We start from the raw sequence: 16502 nt of genomic DNA on the forward strand, positions 1-16502 counted from the left end.
AATACTGTTTGCCAGCTGCAACCATCAAAAGATATGCTAGAATCCCCAGATGGCAGCAAAGTATATAAATGGTTGTCTGGAGGATGTGAAAAATGTTGCTGAGTCTCTGAATTAATCCAACCATCAAATCTGTGTACGCAGTCTTCCAACTTGATGTTCGGATTAGCCATGATGTACGCATGAGACGGACGTGTCATGCACAGTACCTTGCAAAACCAAGAAAGATGATAGAAAGTTAAGACCAAAGGAAAAGAAAAATAACGACAAGAAATGAGTAAAGAATGAAATGTCTAGAGTAATAATCTAAAAGTTTCCTAGAATTTCTTAAAAGATCCCCGGCAACGGCGCAAAAAACTTGATTGCTTCCCCGCAAGGGTACGGGATCGCCAAGTAATACCTTCCGTGAAGACGTGAGGATCGTATTCCACGGGGCTAAGGATCTCCTATTACTCCTTCTCGAGCTATTATCTAGCCTAAGATCTCAAGTGATGGATTTTTACTCTACTAAATGTAATTAAAGCTAAAACGAGATTATGACCAAATTAGAGAGAACAAGCAATAAGCAAGCAAGAAAATCAATGAGATGCAAAGGCCTATGGATGAGGATCCCCTTGAGGGGTTATCATGCAACATGGATGATGACCTAAAGATGCAATGGTAAAATGGACCATGAGATTCAAAGATTAGAACAACCCCAATTTCTCGGCGATTGAACCCTAATCCCATACGAACATAGATAGGAATATCTTCAAAATCTACATTCCTATGATTGCATTGAGTACCAGGAAATCTCACTTAGGATTAAACCTACTCTTCTTCAGATTAAATCTACATGGAGGGCTACCAAACACCCAATTTCTCGGCGTGATGATACAAGTATCCCCTTCTAATCCATTCATGATCTAATACATGCGAGCAAGTCACATCTACATGCATCACTCATAAAAGAGCTACGTATTTCTCCTTAGTGTAGCACTTAGCATGAAAACAATGGACTAGATCTCAAAATTACCCAAACATGGAATTAACAAGTTATCATCGAACATACATGATAAAATCCCCCAAGGTTCACCAACACCCGGTGGCCTTGGGGGTCTAGTGTCTCATCATCCCACAACAAGCAATACAAACAAACAAAACATGAAACAAAAGCATAAATGACACTCCCTAGATGAAATGGTGAAGGAGGAGGTAAAGAATGTGCCAAATGACACTTTCCCCGCCAAAGGAATGCCAAATGACGCTTCCTCTAGATGCGGGTCTCCTCTCTTCAAATCGTGGTAGATCTCCCCTTGAATGATGTTGCCTTCTTGCCTTGAGAATCTTGGACCTTGGGCTTGGATAATCTTCTAGCTTCCTTGCCCTTCTTCTCCTCCCCAAGGTCGCCCAAAAACTCCCAAGTGCTCTCCCCCAAAGTTGGCCAAGAAAAGGTCAAGCCAAAAAGTCCCTTTTCTGCCCTAAAAGTTGGTATTTATACCCCCGAGGCATACGGGTCGTATAGGGGTCGTATGGGGGTTGTATAGCACCCAAAAACCCTAGATTCGCGATCCATACGGGGTACATATGGCCCCATACTAGGTAGTATGGAAATCTGGGCAGACACTCCAAATCAATCTGCTGCTACAGTGCATACGGCCCCCATACTGGGTAGTATGGGGGTATTATGAAATTCCTGTTTTTTTCTCTTTTCACCCAAATGATATCTTCTTGTTCTCCATAGCTTCCTTATGCCCTACAAAACAAATAGTAGATGATTAAGCATAAAACGGGCATCAAACCTCACAAAATACATGCAAAGTGAATACGATATATACATGAAAACATCTACATTTAGACACTTATCAACAATGATTCAATTCTCAAAAGTGAAAGCAACAAGTAAGAGAGCACGAGTAAAGGAGGAGGTAAGGCAATCGATAATGATGGGGTACTCGGATGTGACAATGATTTAATTCTCAAAAGTAAAAGCAACAAGTAAGGGAGCACGAGTAAAGGAGGAGGTAAGGCAATCGGTAAAGATGGGGTACTCGGATAATGCTCCGCCTAGGATAATTTTTTTAAGTGCAAGAACCCTCTATTATGCTTCCTAATCGATGCAATGGTGAGTTGTGGAAATGCTTAAATACATAGTCCCAAATCTAAGGTCAAGTATGCCTAACTCTATACATGTCCCGGAGGAGAGATTAGATAACCTCTCAACCTCGCACTCGAACAGAGTTGCAATGAGCTCTAGGGATTCCAAGTGATAAATCTCTTAATAATTATAGACCTAACCCTTTGGTCCAGGTGGAAGGTCCCTAACCACAATTAAGCCCTAGATACTAAGATCACCTCAACGCTTCACTCCGTTACACGCGTAACTAAGCCCCAGCGGAGGGTCATCCCTTAGACCATTCGCTCTATTATGGCCGTAAAGAACTCGAGGAATGGAGGTAGAATCTATCACATTAGAGGGGAAAGTGGACGCTCCTGTACCACTCGACTCACCCTCTCAACCCTCTCCAACCTAGCTTTGTCTAACGCTCGTGGTGTGTCACTCACTCACAAGGTTACCAACAAGAACTCTCAACCCTAGTGTCACTCTAGGGGAAATGTTCATACAATCAAGCATTCAAGGTTGGAACTCACAACAAACATCATTTAATTGAAAGCATAATAAAGGGATTCAATGAAACAAATACATCCTAGGGTTCACAAATACCGAAGCACCCCCTAGGGGGTTAGCTCTCCATGGAGCTAAGTTCAATCAAAGAAATAGAATGTAAAACCAATAAATCCATAGAGAAACCCCCTCGATAGTCATGTCGATGGTCATGTGGAAAATCCTCTACTCGCCGTCCAAGGATTCCTGATAAGTGCTTGAGTAGATATATTTTTATATATGTTTTACATGCATTGAGCATCATTTTTACTGTGGTTTATGTCTCATATTGTGTATTTGGTGTTCTTTTATGCATATAGGTTGTGAATGCCTTGAAGAGTAAAAAGGAAGCAAAGATAGGCTATAAAGACACAATGTTGGGAGTTCTTGTTCAATTCAAGGACCAAGACACGAGAGCAGTTCATAAACATGGAGATGTGTGCCAACTTCCAAGAAGATTCAAGTCAATTCACTATTTGGAAGGGAACAAAGGCAGCCACATCTTCATATTTCTTCTCTTTGTGAAGATTGCAAGACCTCTCAAAGATACGTCGATGAAGAAAAGTTTTATAGCCTACCACATGGACGTGTGCCCGGACATGTGGCCTTAAGAGAAGAGTGTTCGGATCGCGTTTTGTGAAAAGTACTGCAGCAATTTCACTGTAACAAAATTACTATTCACGTGGCCGCGTGGAAATTCCGTGCGCCCGCGTGGAAATTCTTGCAGCCCACGCGGGCGCGTGGAAAATCCACACGGGCGCATGAGGACACGTGACAGATGCGATCTAAGGCATATAAATAGCCGTTTTGCCCTATTCTTTCTCATCTTTTGTGCGGCTCTTGAGGGGTGAGACGGCTAGGGTTTGGAGAGGAGGTCTTTGCGGCTTTGGAGGCGCTTCATCACCAACTTTGATCGATTCCTCCTCCGTCATAGCATCAAGGAAGCCACCGGTGAACCTAGCTTCGGAGTGGGTCTTTCAAGACGTCGAAGCTCTCCATCAAGGCCATCAGTTCATATATAAGGGGGTTTATTTCTATGGTTTTAATGTAGTTTCATTCATTGATGGTGTGTTTTGTATGTTGCTCCATGGAGAGCTAAAACTCTAGATGGTATTTGGGCTTGTGAACCCTAGGATTCTCATCTTTTGTGGATTTTCTTAGTGTTTCTATTTAATCCGAGTTTGATTAAGGTTTAATCTTGTATTCTCATCCCTTGCTTGTTTAATTAATCCTTGTGGTTGATTGGATTTGCATGATTTGTTACTTTGATGTGAGAGAGGTCTCCATTAGAGTTAGAACTTCAAGGTTAAAGAGGGTTGAGAGGGTGAGTCATGAGATAGTGGAGTGTCCCCTCTCCCTTCCGATTGAGTGTATTCTATCTCCGTTCCTTAAGCTCTATGCAACCATATTTGGTGTGAGGTGTGAGATTGAGAGATTTCTTCACCGGGACCTTGTAGGGGGTTAGGATCCTTCGTCGAGAATTACGGTTGGATCAATCTTTAGGAATCTGATACAACTCTTGGAATCCCTAGAGTGCTTTGCAGTCATATGTGGTGTGAGGTGTTGAGATTGAGCGATTTCTCCACCGGGCCCTCGTAATGGACTAGTATCGGTGATCGGGAGGCCGGATCCGATTATATTTGGATTTCCACGACTTAACTTACTCATCATAGAAACACTTTGCTTATTCAGTACCTAATACCTAAATCCTACGGGGAGCATTGCCCGAATACCCCACTTTTACTGATTGAGATCTCCATCCATTTTACCCTTGCATATTTGTCTCCGGTATTCATTTCTTCGCACATTAGATCACCACACCTTTCCATTTATCATTAGGTTAGAAAACAGAGAAGAAGTTAGTACTAGTAGCCCTGTTCCCTGTGGATTCGACTACCCACTCACCGGGGTAATTATTACTTCGACACCCGTGCACTTGCGGTTTACACGCATATTCGGATGCGTGTCAATTCTCTTGTCCAGTATAGTATACGCCTCGATGGAAGCTCCCCTACCAACCTTCTTCCTTAGGAATGACGATGACAGAGCTATAAAACCTCTCCAAAACCTTAGCTAATACCTCTCAAAACCCTAGCCGAAACCTTCTCTCATGTTGGGTAAAAGATGGAGAAAAGAATGCTGAAATCAGGGCTGAAATCGTCTTTAATAGGGCTAGAATCGAGCGACCACACGGCCCTGTGGATTTTTCACACGCCCATGTGGAATTTCCACACGAGCGTGTATAATTTCCACTCGCCCGTGTGGATTCTCTGAATTCCTGTTTTCTCGGCTGGCTGTGAACATTGCTGCTACAGTACTTTTGCTCCAATGTTCCGCTACAGTGCCTAGCCTAAAATACTTCCCGAGTCCATACTTTCATCGAGGTGACGTAAATGGGCACACGTTCACGTCGTGGATCGCTTTGCTTCTTTAATGACAGATAAGTTGGTGGAGATCTTGTTCTATGTGCATAAGTCGGAATACTTGAGTCTGACTGCCCTTGTGCCCCTCCAAATGGTTTTGCTAACTCAAATATGAGGAGGTTGGCACACACTCTAGCATCTCGCACCCAACCTATGTCTTCGCGTTTGAACCTTAGCAAGATTTCCTCCAAAATCAGTGCATTATGATCCACATTGGCTTCTTTCCTTCATACTCTGCCTCACAACCCTACCTGCATGAAAGTAACATAAAAACACACATATTAGTGTAAAAACCCGAGAAAAGTAATGCTCAACATAAGGAAAGAATGCTTCGCATTCATATCACACAAGCACTTATCAATTGGTAACCCTTGTGAGTGAGTGACACATCACGAGGGTTAGACAAAGCCAGAATGGAGAGGGTCGATAGGAAGAGTTGAGAGGCAACAGAGCATCCCTTTTCCCCTCCGATGTGATTTATCCTACCTCCATTTCCTTGAGTTCTTTGCGGTCATAGTAGAGTGAATGGCCTAAGCAATGACCTTCTACTGGGGCTTAGTTACAGAGCCAATGGAGTGAAGCGTTGAAGTGATTTTAGCACCTAGGGCTTAATTGTTATTATGGACCTCTCACTTGGACCAAAGGGTTAGGTCTACATCTAAGAATAGGGTTTATCACTTGGAATCCCTAGAACGCCATGCGATTCTTTCCGAGTGCAAGGTGCTGAGATTATTCGATTTCCCCTCCGGGACATGGTATAGAGTTAGTCACGGTTGACCTTAGATTTGGGAGCATGTATTGAAGGATTTCCATAACTCATTAATGCATTAGTTGGGAGGCATAATTGTCGGTTTTGCATTTGAAATGATTGTCATAGGAAAAATAATATCCAATTACCCCATTTATATCGATTGCCTTATCTCTCACTTACATGGGCTTTTCCTTCTTGCTTCTTTTATTCTTCTTTGCATTACATCTTGTCAACATAATCATTATTTAACTTCTCTTGGTTAAGAAACAATTTAATTATTTTTGGGTAATGCAGTATCTTCTGTGGAGAAAGTCGACTTTATGGGTAATGCAATGAGGAACCAAGGTAACCCATATAGCAACACCTATAATCAGGGTCGGAAGAGTCATCCCAACTTTTCATGGAGCAACCAAGGACAACCAAAGGCCATGGCACCACCGGGTTTCCAACAAGAACAAGCCCCAAACATCGAAAATAGAGTGTTCGGCTTGGAAACCCAAATGACCGACTTAGAGAAAGCCTTGACTAGATTTGTGCAATCATTGGATACACAGTTCCAATCGGTAAAGGCTACACTTTGCAACCACACCGCTTCATGGCACAACCTAGAAAATCAAGAGCGGAAAATTGCGAAGTCTCTATCGGAAAGAGCACAGGGAAGCTTGCTGATAAGTGCTTGTGCGATATGAATGCGAAGCGTTCATTCCTTATGTTGAGCATTACTTTTCTCAGTTTTTTACATTAATATGTGTGTTTTTATGTTACTTTTATGCAGGTAGGGTTGTGAGACCGAGTATGAAGGAAATAGGCCAATGTGGATCATAATGCACCTATTTTGGAGGAGATCTTGCTAAGGTTCAAACGCGAAGATATAGGTCAGGTGTGAGATGATAGAGTGTATGCCAACCTCCTCGTATTCGAGTGAGCACATTCATTTGGAGGGGCACAAAGGCTGTCACACTCGAGCATTCAGACTTATGCATATAAGAACAAGAGATCCACCAACATGTACATCATTGAAGAAGCAAGTGATTCACGATGTAAACGTGTGCCCGTTTGCGTTACCCCAATGAAAGTAAGGAATTCGGGAGTATATCGGGCAGAGTACTATAGCAGCACTGTTCACAGCCGGCCAAGAAATTAGAGAAACAGAGAATCCACACGGCCATGTGGAAATTATCCACGCCCATGTGGACATTCCACAGGGGCGTGTGACATCATACACGCCCGTGTAGTCACCCGATTCCAGCCCTATTTAAAGCCGATTTCAGCCCCGATTTCATTATTCTTTTCTCCATCTTTTCCCCAACTTGCGAGAGGGATTCGGCTAGGGTTTCGAGGGGTATTGGCCAAGGTTTTGGAGAAGTTCTATGGCTCCGACATCGTGATTCCATTAGGAAGAAGGTTGGTAGGGGAGCTTCGATCGAGGCGTATCCTATACCGGATGAAGGAATCCTTGGATGACGAGTAGAGGACTCTCCACAAGACCATCGACACGACCATCGAGAGGGTTTCTTTATGGATTCATTACTTTTACATTCGATTTCTTTGATTGTACTTAGCTCCATGGAGAGCTAAACCCCTAGTGGGTGCTTTGATGATTGTGAACCCTAGGATGTATTCGTTTCATTGAACTTCTTTATTATGCTTTTAATAAATTGATGTTTATTGTGAGTTCCAACCTTGAATGTTTAATTGTATGAACATTTCCCCTAGAGTGATACTGGGGTTGAGAGTTCTTGTTGGTAACCTTGTGGGTGAGTGACACACCACGAGTAGTAGACAAAGCTAGGTTGGAGAGGGTTGAGAGGGTGAGTCGAGAGGTACAGGAGCGTCCCCCTTCCCCTCCGGCGTGATAGATTCTACCTCCGTTCCTCGAGTTCTTTGCGGCCATAATAGAGTGAGTGGTCTAAGGGATGAACCTCCGCTGGGGCCTAGTTGCGCGTGCAATGGAGTGAAGCATTGAGAGGATCTTAGTATCTAGGGCTTAATTGTGGCTAGGAACCTTTCGCCTGGACCAAAGGGTTAGGTCTACTTTTGGGAAGAGATTTATCACTTGGAATCTCTAGAGCTCATTGCAACTTTATGCGAGTGCGATATGTTGAGATTATTTGATTTCTACTCCGGGACATGTACAGAGTTAGGCATAGTTGACCTTAGATTTGGGACTATGTATGTAAGGATTTCCATGACTCACCATGGCATTGATTAGGAAGTATTTTAGAGAGTTCTTGCACTTGAAACGATTATCCTAGCTGAAGCATCATCCGAGTACCCAATCTTTATCGATTGCCTTGCCCTCTTCTTTATTCTTGCTCTCTCACTTGTTGCTTTTATTGTTGAGAATTGAATCAATTTCACACTAATCACTATTGATCTTCCACATAGCTAAGAACCAAATTAAGTATTTTCATTCCCTACTCCCTGTGGATTTGACCCCGCTCACTCGGGATTATTACTTCGACAAACCCATGCACTTGCGGGATATATGCAAGGGGACCTTGTCACTTGCCAAGTAATACCGAGACCAATCCATGAGAGCATGTAAAGGCGATCACTTTGAGAAGTGGATGTGAGGTTGAAGGTAGGCTTCCAAGTGAGAAGACCAATATTGAAGCACTGGAGGTCATAGAGGTTAAGAAGGGAACAACCAAGGAGAAGAAGGTGGCACCCATGCCTTACAAGCCAAGAATCCCTTATCCCTCTAGATTGAATAAAGACCAAGTGGACGAGCAGTACAAGAAGTTTCTGGGTTTGTTTAGGCAACTACATATAAACATTCCCTTTGTTGATGGATTATCCCAAATACCGAGGTATGCCAAGTTCTTGAAAGTTTTATTGACGAACAAAAGAAAATTGGAGAGTGCCTCCGTGATTCTAGATGCATCTTGCTCGATGGTCTTGCAAGTGAATATGCCTAACAAGAAGAAAGACCCAGGAAGCTTCATCATTCCATGCAACATTGGCAACCTTGGTAAAGAAATGGTATTGGCGGACTTTGGGGCCAATATCAATGTCATGCCATATTCCATCTTTCAGAAGCTATGTTTGCGAGAGCCTAGGCCCACTTGGATGACATTGCAATTGGCAGACCGAACAGTGAGACATCCGAGGGGCATCATTGAAGATATGCTTGTCAAAGTTGACAAGTATGTATTTCCTATCAAATTCATGATGTTAGACATCGATGAGGATACGGATGTTCCTTTGATACTTTGAAGGCCATTCTTGTGCACTTCCAAGACATTGATCGACATGGACAAGGGGGAGTTGACATTGAGGGTTGGAGATGATATGCTCACATACCAACTCGCCGAAGCCATGCGATATTCTCTTGACTTTGATGATACTCTTTACTTTCTTGACACTACTGATGAGATAATTGATGAATATATGCAGGAAATGTTCAATCCGGAACCATATGAGGGGTTGTTGGACCAAGAGGTGGAGAACGAAGAAGTGCTAATGCTTGGTCTAAAGGAAGAAGTACCATCTACCCCAGGGATCATGAAGAAGGTGCTCCGGAAGATGAAGCGGGTGAGGAGATGCCACAGGAAAGGCCTCAAGGCTATTGGGGATGTGCGAGAATCAAACAAGTAGGATGAACCTTTGCTAGGCCGTACCATGCCCGATAACTTGCCCTCTAACTTCAAGAGGCTTTGCTTATCATGCTTTCAAGTTATTGGTAAGAAGTCAACTTTCATCTATAAGCCCCCATGAGGTAAGACAAGGTACGTCAAGCTTAGTGACATTAAAATAGCACTTCTTGGGAGGCAACCCAAGTTTTTACTGTTTTCCAACTTCTTAAATTCGAGTTTGCATGGATAAGCATGAGTGTTGTTGTCCTGATTATTAAATGTGTTTGCCGTGATTTTTCTTGTGGATTTTTGATGCAATCGTGTGCTTTATTGTGTTTTGGCACAGAATTTTGGTTCTTTGAGTTTATTTTAATTGTTTTCTCTGGGTAAAGTTGCTTTGTAAGGCAGCCTTTGAGATTATTTATATGTTTATGAATTTTTTGCAGATCCTGCAGTGTTTTTGAAGTGTCAAGAGACAACACACGCCCATGTGGAATTTCTGCACGGGCATGCATTTTCATTCACAGCTCATCGAGAGAGGGCACAGGGGCATGGACTCGTCCATGTAAACGACCTTGTGACGGTACACGCCCGTGTGGAATTTCCACACGGGTGTGCATTTTCCTGCAGAGACTTACAAATTTATCCCGAGAAAATACAGGGGCATGGAATCGCCCCTGTGCATGACTCTCCTTAAACACACGGGCATGAGTAATTTCCGCATGCCCGTGTGGATCTCTGCAAAGAGTTTCTCATCCATCCCTAGAAGAAAAAGGGGCATGTCTCTACCCCTATGAACTGTCTAGTAGGAATCCACGGTCGTGCATAATTTCCGCATGGGCATGTTAAACACTTTGAGATTTTTCTCGGTTGGATAGAGAAGCCACAGGGGCTTACATCTACCCCTATGGGTCAGGCGCATGGGCGTGTGTATTTTCCACAAGCAAGTGCGGTTGTACAGAATGTCAAGAGGTGCGAGTTCCTTTTAAAGTCTCATCATTTCTCTTCATTCATACACTCATAATTCATCTGAGAGAACATTTGCACTCTTTCCTGACCTCGTACCACCATTTTATAGGGATTTTCACTAGGTTTTCCGCCCGATTCAAAGTTTTACAGTTCAACTTATCGGTAAGCCCTATTTTCATCTTTTCTTCATCAATTCTTGATTTTAATCAATGAAACTGGTTAATTTTTCTTTGTTTCCACAATTAGAAGGGTTATACAATCATAGAACGAAGTTAGAACCGATTAAACAGTGTATTTTTGGCTTTGTGAGGCGCGGCAGTGCAGATTTCACACCACGTGGATCCACACGGGCATGTGGAAATTCTACATGACTGTGCGGATTTCTGCAGTAATACTTTATGAGCTATTTGATCGATTTTCCTTTAAATTTTGCAGTTATGGCACCTCGGTCAAATAAGCAAGCTGATTAGCGGCCGCGTGAGTCATCGCGATTCGTGGCACTGAGAAGACGAGTATACCTGCGCCCTGAGCTTGGAGATGATGAGATTGATGGGTATGGTCCACAGAGTCCAATTAGGAGTATATGCTCTAATTACTCCTGCCCAGAGTTAGTAGAGGAAGAGGATGATCTGGCCGAGGGTTCCCAGTCTGCCGTCGACGGTGATGGAGACTGAGGCATCTCCTGCAGCAGAAGTGCCACTCCTAGTATGCATGTTTTCCCCATCTCGAGCCTATGATCATTTTGAGAGGCTTGACAGCGCGGTGGGGGTGCTACGAACTGAGATCACTGAGGTTAGGGTAATACATGCGGCACAGTATGCTAAGTTTATGGCGTGTTTTGACACTCTACAGTAGATTTTAGAGCGAGACATTGCCTCATCATATGTTCTGCAGCCGAGGACCGCTTCGGTCCCACCAGCCTCACCACCACCCGATCTAGCTGCATCTTTAAATTATCCTGTAGTAACAGCAGGGGAGCCGACACCGGGCAACACCGACATTTGATGCATTCTTTATTTTCATGTTACTTTACTTTATTTTGTATTATTGTTATACTTGCACTACTAAGAAAGGATTTTCCTTCTGAGTATATCTTTTGTTTTCATTTCATTGTCTCGAGTTATATTCATTTCTCTATCTTTTATATACTTGAGTTGTTTTTGTTTTATTGAGCTTCACTGAACCCCCTCATGTATGCATGCAGATGGTCTTGTCAGTATGGGAATTGAGAACTAGTTGTGGACACGACTGAGGTGCTTTTGCACTTGGTCGCTTCACAACCCATTGGAATATCGCTTCCAAGGATTTAGCTCTATCAAATGCAACACTAGGAGTAAGGGGAGTATTATTTTGATTGCTTTTCCCACATATACTCTCGATTGATATACATTATGAGTGAGCTTGCATGTATACATTGGGGACAATGTACAACCTAAGTGTGTGGGGGATGGGGGAGTTTCATAGTGCGCATGTCTTTTATATTAGTTTTGATTGACATACATGCTCACATAGCCAATGGTGGTTCACCTTAGTTGCAATGATTATATTCTTGAGTTTAGGAGACTTTTTAACATTGAATGATCTCATTCTCTAGTTCTTGCTTGAATTTCTAGGAATTTTGTTCACAGCTAGCCGAAAAAGAGAATTCCAGAGAATCCACTCGGGTGTGTGTAAATTATCCACACCTATACGGAAATTCCACAGGCCCGTGTGGCAAATCCACATAGCCGTGTGGATGCCTGATTCCAGCCCTATTTAAGCCGAGATTCAGCCCCGATTTCAGCATTTTTTTCTCCATTCTTTCCCAAACATGAGAGAGGGTTATGGCTAGGATTTTGAGAGGTATTGGCAGGGTTTATGGAGATGTTTTTCAGCTTCGACATCGCTCTTCACTTGGAAGAAGGTTATTGGGAGAGCATTCATCAGTACCGATCTGGCGAGGTGTGTCCTAGGCCTGACAAGGGGACCTTTGGAGGAGATGAGGCTTCTCCACAAGACCATCGTCATGACTATTGAGGAGGTTTTCTATGGATAACTTGTTTTTACATTTGATTTCATTGTTGATTGTAACTAGCTCTATGGAGAGCTAAACCCCCTAGTTGGTAGTTGAATTTGTGAACCCTAGGATGTATTTGTTTTATTAAACCTTCTATTATGCTTTCATTAATTAATGTTTTATTTGAGTTCCAATCTTGAATGCTTGATTGATTGAATCCTCCCATAGAGTGACACCAAGGTTGAGAGTTCATATTGGTAACCCTTGTGAGTGAGTGACACACCACGAGGGTTAGACAAAGCTAGATTGGAGATGGTCAAGAGGGTGAGTCGAGAGGTAGCGGAGCGTCCCATTTCCTCTCAAATTTGATTTATCCTACCTCCATTTCCTTGAGTTCTTTGCGGTCATAATAGAGTGAATAGGCTAAGGGTTGACCTTCCACTACGGCTTAGTTGCAGAGGTATTGGAGTGAAGCGTTGAAGTGATTTTAGCACCTAGGGTTTAATTGTGACTAGGGACCTGTCAACTGGACCAAAGGGTTAGATTTACATCTAGGAAGAGGGTTTATCACTTGGAATCCCTAGAACTCCATGTGATTCTATCCGAGTACGAGGTGCTGAGATTATTCGATTTCTCCTCCGGGACATGGTATAGAGTTAGTCACGGTTGACCTTAGAATTGGGACCGTGTATTGAAGGATTTTCATGACTCATTAATGCATTAGTTGGGAGGCATAATTGTTGTTTTTGCACTTGAAACGATTGTCCTAGGCAAAACAATATCCAATTACCCCATTTATATCGATTGCCTTATCTCTCACTTACTTGTGCTTTTCCTTCTTGATTCTTTTATTTTTGTTTACATTACATATTGTCAACATAATCATTATTCATCTTCATTTGGTTAAGAAACAATTTAAGTATTTTTATTCCCTACTCCTTGTGGATATGAACCCACTCAGCTGTGATTTTATTACTGGGCAAACCCGTGCACTTGCGGGACATACACAAGGGGCATTATCCATAAGTGATTCTTAGCTTGTAAGGTGGGGTTGCCACCTCTTTCTCCTTGTTTGCTCTATCCTCAACCTTCATGACTGACAAGGTCCCCTTGCGTATATCCCGAAAGTGCACGGGTTTGTCAAAGTAATATTCCCAGATGAGCGGGTATCGAATCCACAGGGAGTAGGGAGTAAAAACACTTAATCCGCTTCTTAGCTATGTGAAAGATCAATAGTGATAAGTGTGACAGTGATTCAATTCTCAAAAGTAAAAGCAACAAGTAAGATAGCACGAGTAAAGGAGTTGGTAAGACAATCGATAAAGATGGGGTACTCGGATAATGCTCCGCCTAGGATAATTGTTTCAAGTGCAATACCTCTCTATTATGTTTCCTGATCAATGCAATGGTGAGTCGTGGAAATCCTTAATTACATAGTCCCAAATCTAAGGTCAACAATGCCTAACTCTATACATGTCCCGGAGGAGAGATTAGATAACCTCTCAACCTCGCACTCGCAAAGAGTTGCAATGAGCTCTAGGGATTCCAAGTGATAAATCTCTTTCTAATTATAGACCTAACCCTTTGGTCCAGGTGGAAGGTCCCTAACCACGATTAAGCCCTAGATACTAAGATCACCTCAACGCTTCACTCCGTTGCACGCGCAACTAAGCCCAACGGAAGGTCATCCCTTAGACCATTCACTCTATTATGGCCTTAAAGAACTCGAGGAATGGAGGTAGAATCTATCACGTCGAAGGGGAAAGGGGACGCTCCTGTACCTCTCGACTCACCCTCTCAACCCTCTCCAACCTACCTTTGTGATAAGTGCTTGTGCGATATGAATGCGAAGAGTTCATTCCTTATGTTGAGCATTACTTTTCTCAGGTTTTTACATTAATATGTGTGTTTTTATATTACTTTTACGAAGGCAGGGCTGTGAAGGCGAGTATGAAGGAAATAGGCCAATGTGGATCATAATGCACTTATTTTGGAGGAGATCTTGCTAAAGTTCAAACACGAAGACATAGGACAGGTGTGAGATGCTAGAGTGTGTGCCAACCTCCTCGCATTCGAGTGAGCACATCCATTTGGAGGGCCACAAAGGCAGTCATACTCGAGCATTCTGTCTTATGCATACAAGAACAGGAGCTCCACCAACATATATATCATTGAAGAAGCAAGTGATTCATGATGTGAACGTGTGCCTGTTTGCGTTACCCCGTTGAAAGTATAGAGTTCTTGCTCCTCCGAGGCATGTATAGAGTTAGACATAGTTGACCTTAGATTTGGGACTATGTATGTAAGTATTTCCATGACTTACCATTACATTGATTAGGATGCATAATAGAGAGTTCTTGCACTTGAAGCGACTATCCTAGGTGAAGCATCATCTGAGTACCCCATCTTTATCGATTGCCTTGCCTCCTCCTTACTTTTGCTCTCTTACTTGTTGCTTTTAATTTCTGAGAATTGAATCATTATCACACTTATCATTGTTGATACTCCACATAGCTAAGAATCGAATTAAGTGTCTTTACTCACTACTCCCTATGGATTCGACTCCGCTCACCCGGGATTATTACTTCGACAAACCCGTGTACTTGCGGGATATATGTAAGGGGACCTTGTCAAGTTTTTGTCATCGTTGCCGGGGAGCTGGGCGTTTAGAGATACTTTGCACTTTGTTTTCATAGCTATTTCACCACACAGTCTAATTCATATCTTCTTATTCTATCATCGTTCTAATTTTTTTTTTTATTTTTGGTGCGGCTCCAGGTTATGACTCAAGGGAATCCATCAATATTGATTGAAGGAGACCCTGAGCTTGAACGTACACTTAGAAGAAAAGGAAAAGAACCTGTACAAGAACAGCCTAATCCAGCTAATTTGGAAGTAGAAGGATCTGACAACATGGCAGAACAAAATGAGCAACAACGAACACTATCCGATTATGCCAGACCTTCAGTGTTGGGGACACAATCGAGTATTGTGCGTCCCCCAATTACAGCTCAGAACTTCAAGCTAAAACCGGCATTCATCCATATGCTGCAGCAGTCCGCACAATTTAACGGTTTAGCCGATGAGGATCCAAACAGTCATATAGAGAGCTTCCTCGAGGTGTGCGACATGCTGAAGATAAATGGTGTGACGGATGATGCCATCAAATTGAGAGCCTTCCGATTTTCCTTAAAGGGGAAAGCGAAGCAGTTGCTACACTAATTACCTAGAGCATCAATCACTACATGGGAGGAGATGGTAGAAGCTTTTCTAGTACGTTATTTCCCTCCCGAAAAATCAACAAAGCTTAGGAATGAGATCTCATCCTTTATGCAGTTGGAATTGGAGTCTCTATTTGAGATACAGGAAAGGTTCAAGGAACTCCTGCGAAGGTGTCCGCAACACGGATTCCCGGAGTGGATGATTGTTCAAACCTTCTATAATGGTTTGAACCTGAGTACAAGGCAACTCTTGGATGCGGCGACATGAGATACCTTAGGTAGCAAAACCCCCGACGAAGCACGTCAATTGATTGAAGAAATGGGGTTAAATAGCTAGCAGTGGAATGCTAGGGAGAAGAAAAAGGTGGCCGGTCTCCATGAAATTGATGCGATAACTTCATTGGCGGCCCAAGTGGAGAGTTTGAGTAAGAAGCTAGATCTTATAGCTTCGAATAGAGTTGCAACCGTGACCAATTGCACCGGTTGTGGTGGAGGACATGCTCCCTCCGATTGCCCAATCGTCATAGGTGATGTTTCTTCAGTTGAGAATGTTGACTTTGTAGGTAATGGCATGAGACCTCAAGGGAATACATACAGCAACACCTACAATTCAGGTTGGAAGAATCACCCCAACATTTCATGGAGTAATCAAGGATCACAAAAGACCATGGGGCCATCGGGGTTCCAACAACAACAACAAGCCCCTCAAGTCGAAAATAGATTTTCATTCTTGGAAACCCGAATGACGGATTTGGAGAAGCACTTCGCTAGATTTGTTCAATCGACAAATACAAGGTTTGAATTAGTCGAGGATACACTTCGCAATCACACCGCCTCCTTGCATAATCTTGAAAATCAAGTGGGGCAAATTGCGAAATCTCTTTCCGAAAGGCCACATAGAAGTTTACCAAGCAACACGGAAA

At 42.8% G+C, this 16502-nt stretch overlaps 1 non-coding gene across 1 annotated transcript; it reads right to left on the bottom strand.

Moving 5' to 3' along the window:
- Window positions 1-15661: 15661 nt before the first annotated feature.
- Window positions 15662-15768, bottom strand: LOC120272872. The gene has a single exon (XR_005540405.1). It is a non-coding gene; the product is annotated as a small nucleolar RNA R71 (small nucleolar RNA).
- Window positions 15769-16502: the final 734 nt, after the last annotated feature.

Source organism: Dioscorea cayenensis, chromosome 11, assembly GCF_009730915.1.
Source record: "Dioscorea cayenensis subsp. rotundata cultivar TDr96_F1 chromosome 11, TDr96_F1_v2_PseudoChromosome.rev07_lg8_w22 25.fasta, whole genome shotgun sequence".
Classification (NCBI taxonomy): Eukaryota; Viridiplantae; Streptophyta; class Magnoliopsida; order Dioscoreales; family Dioscoreaceae; genus Dioscorea; species Dioscorea cayenensis.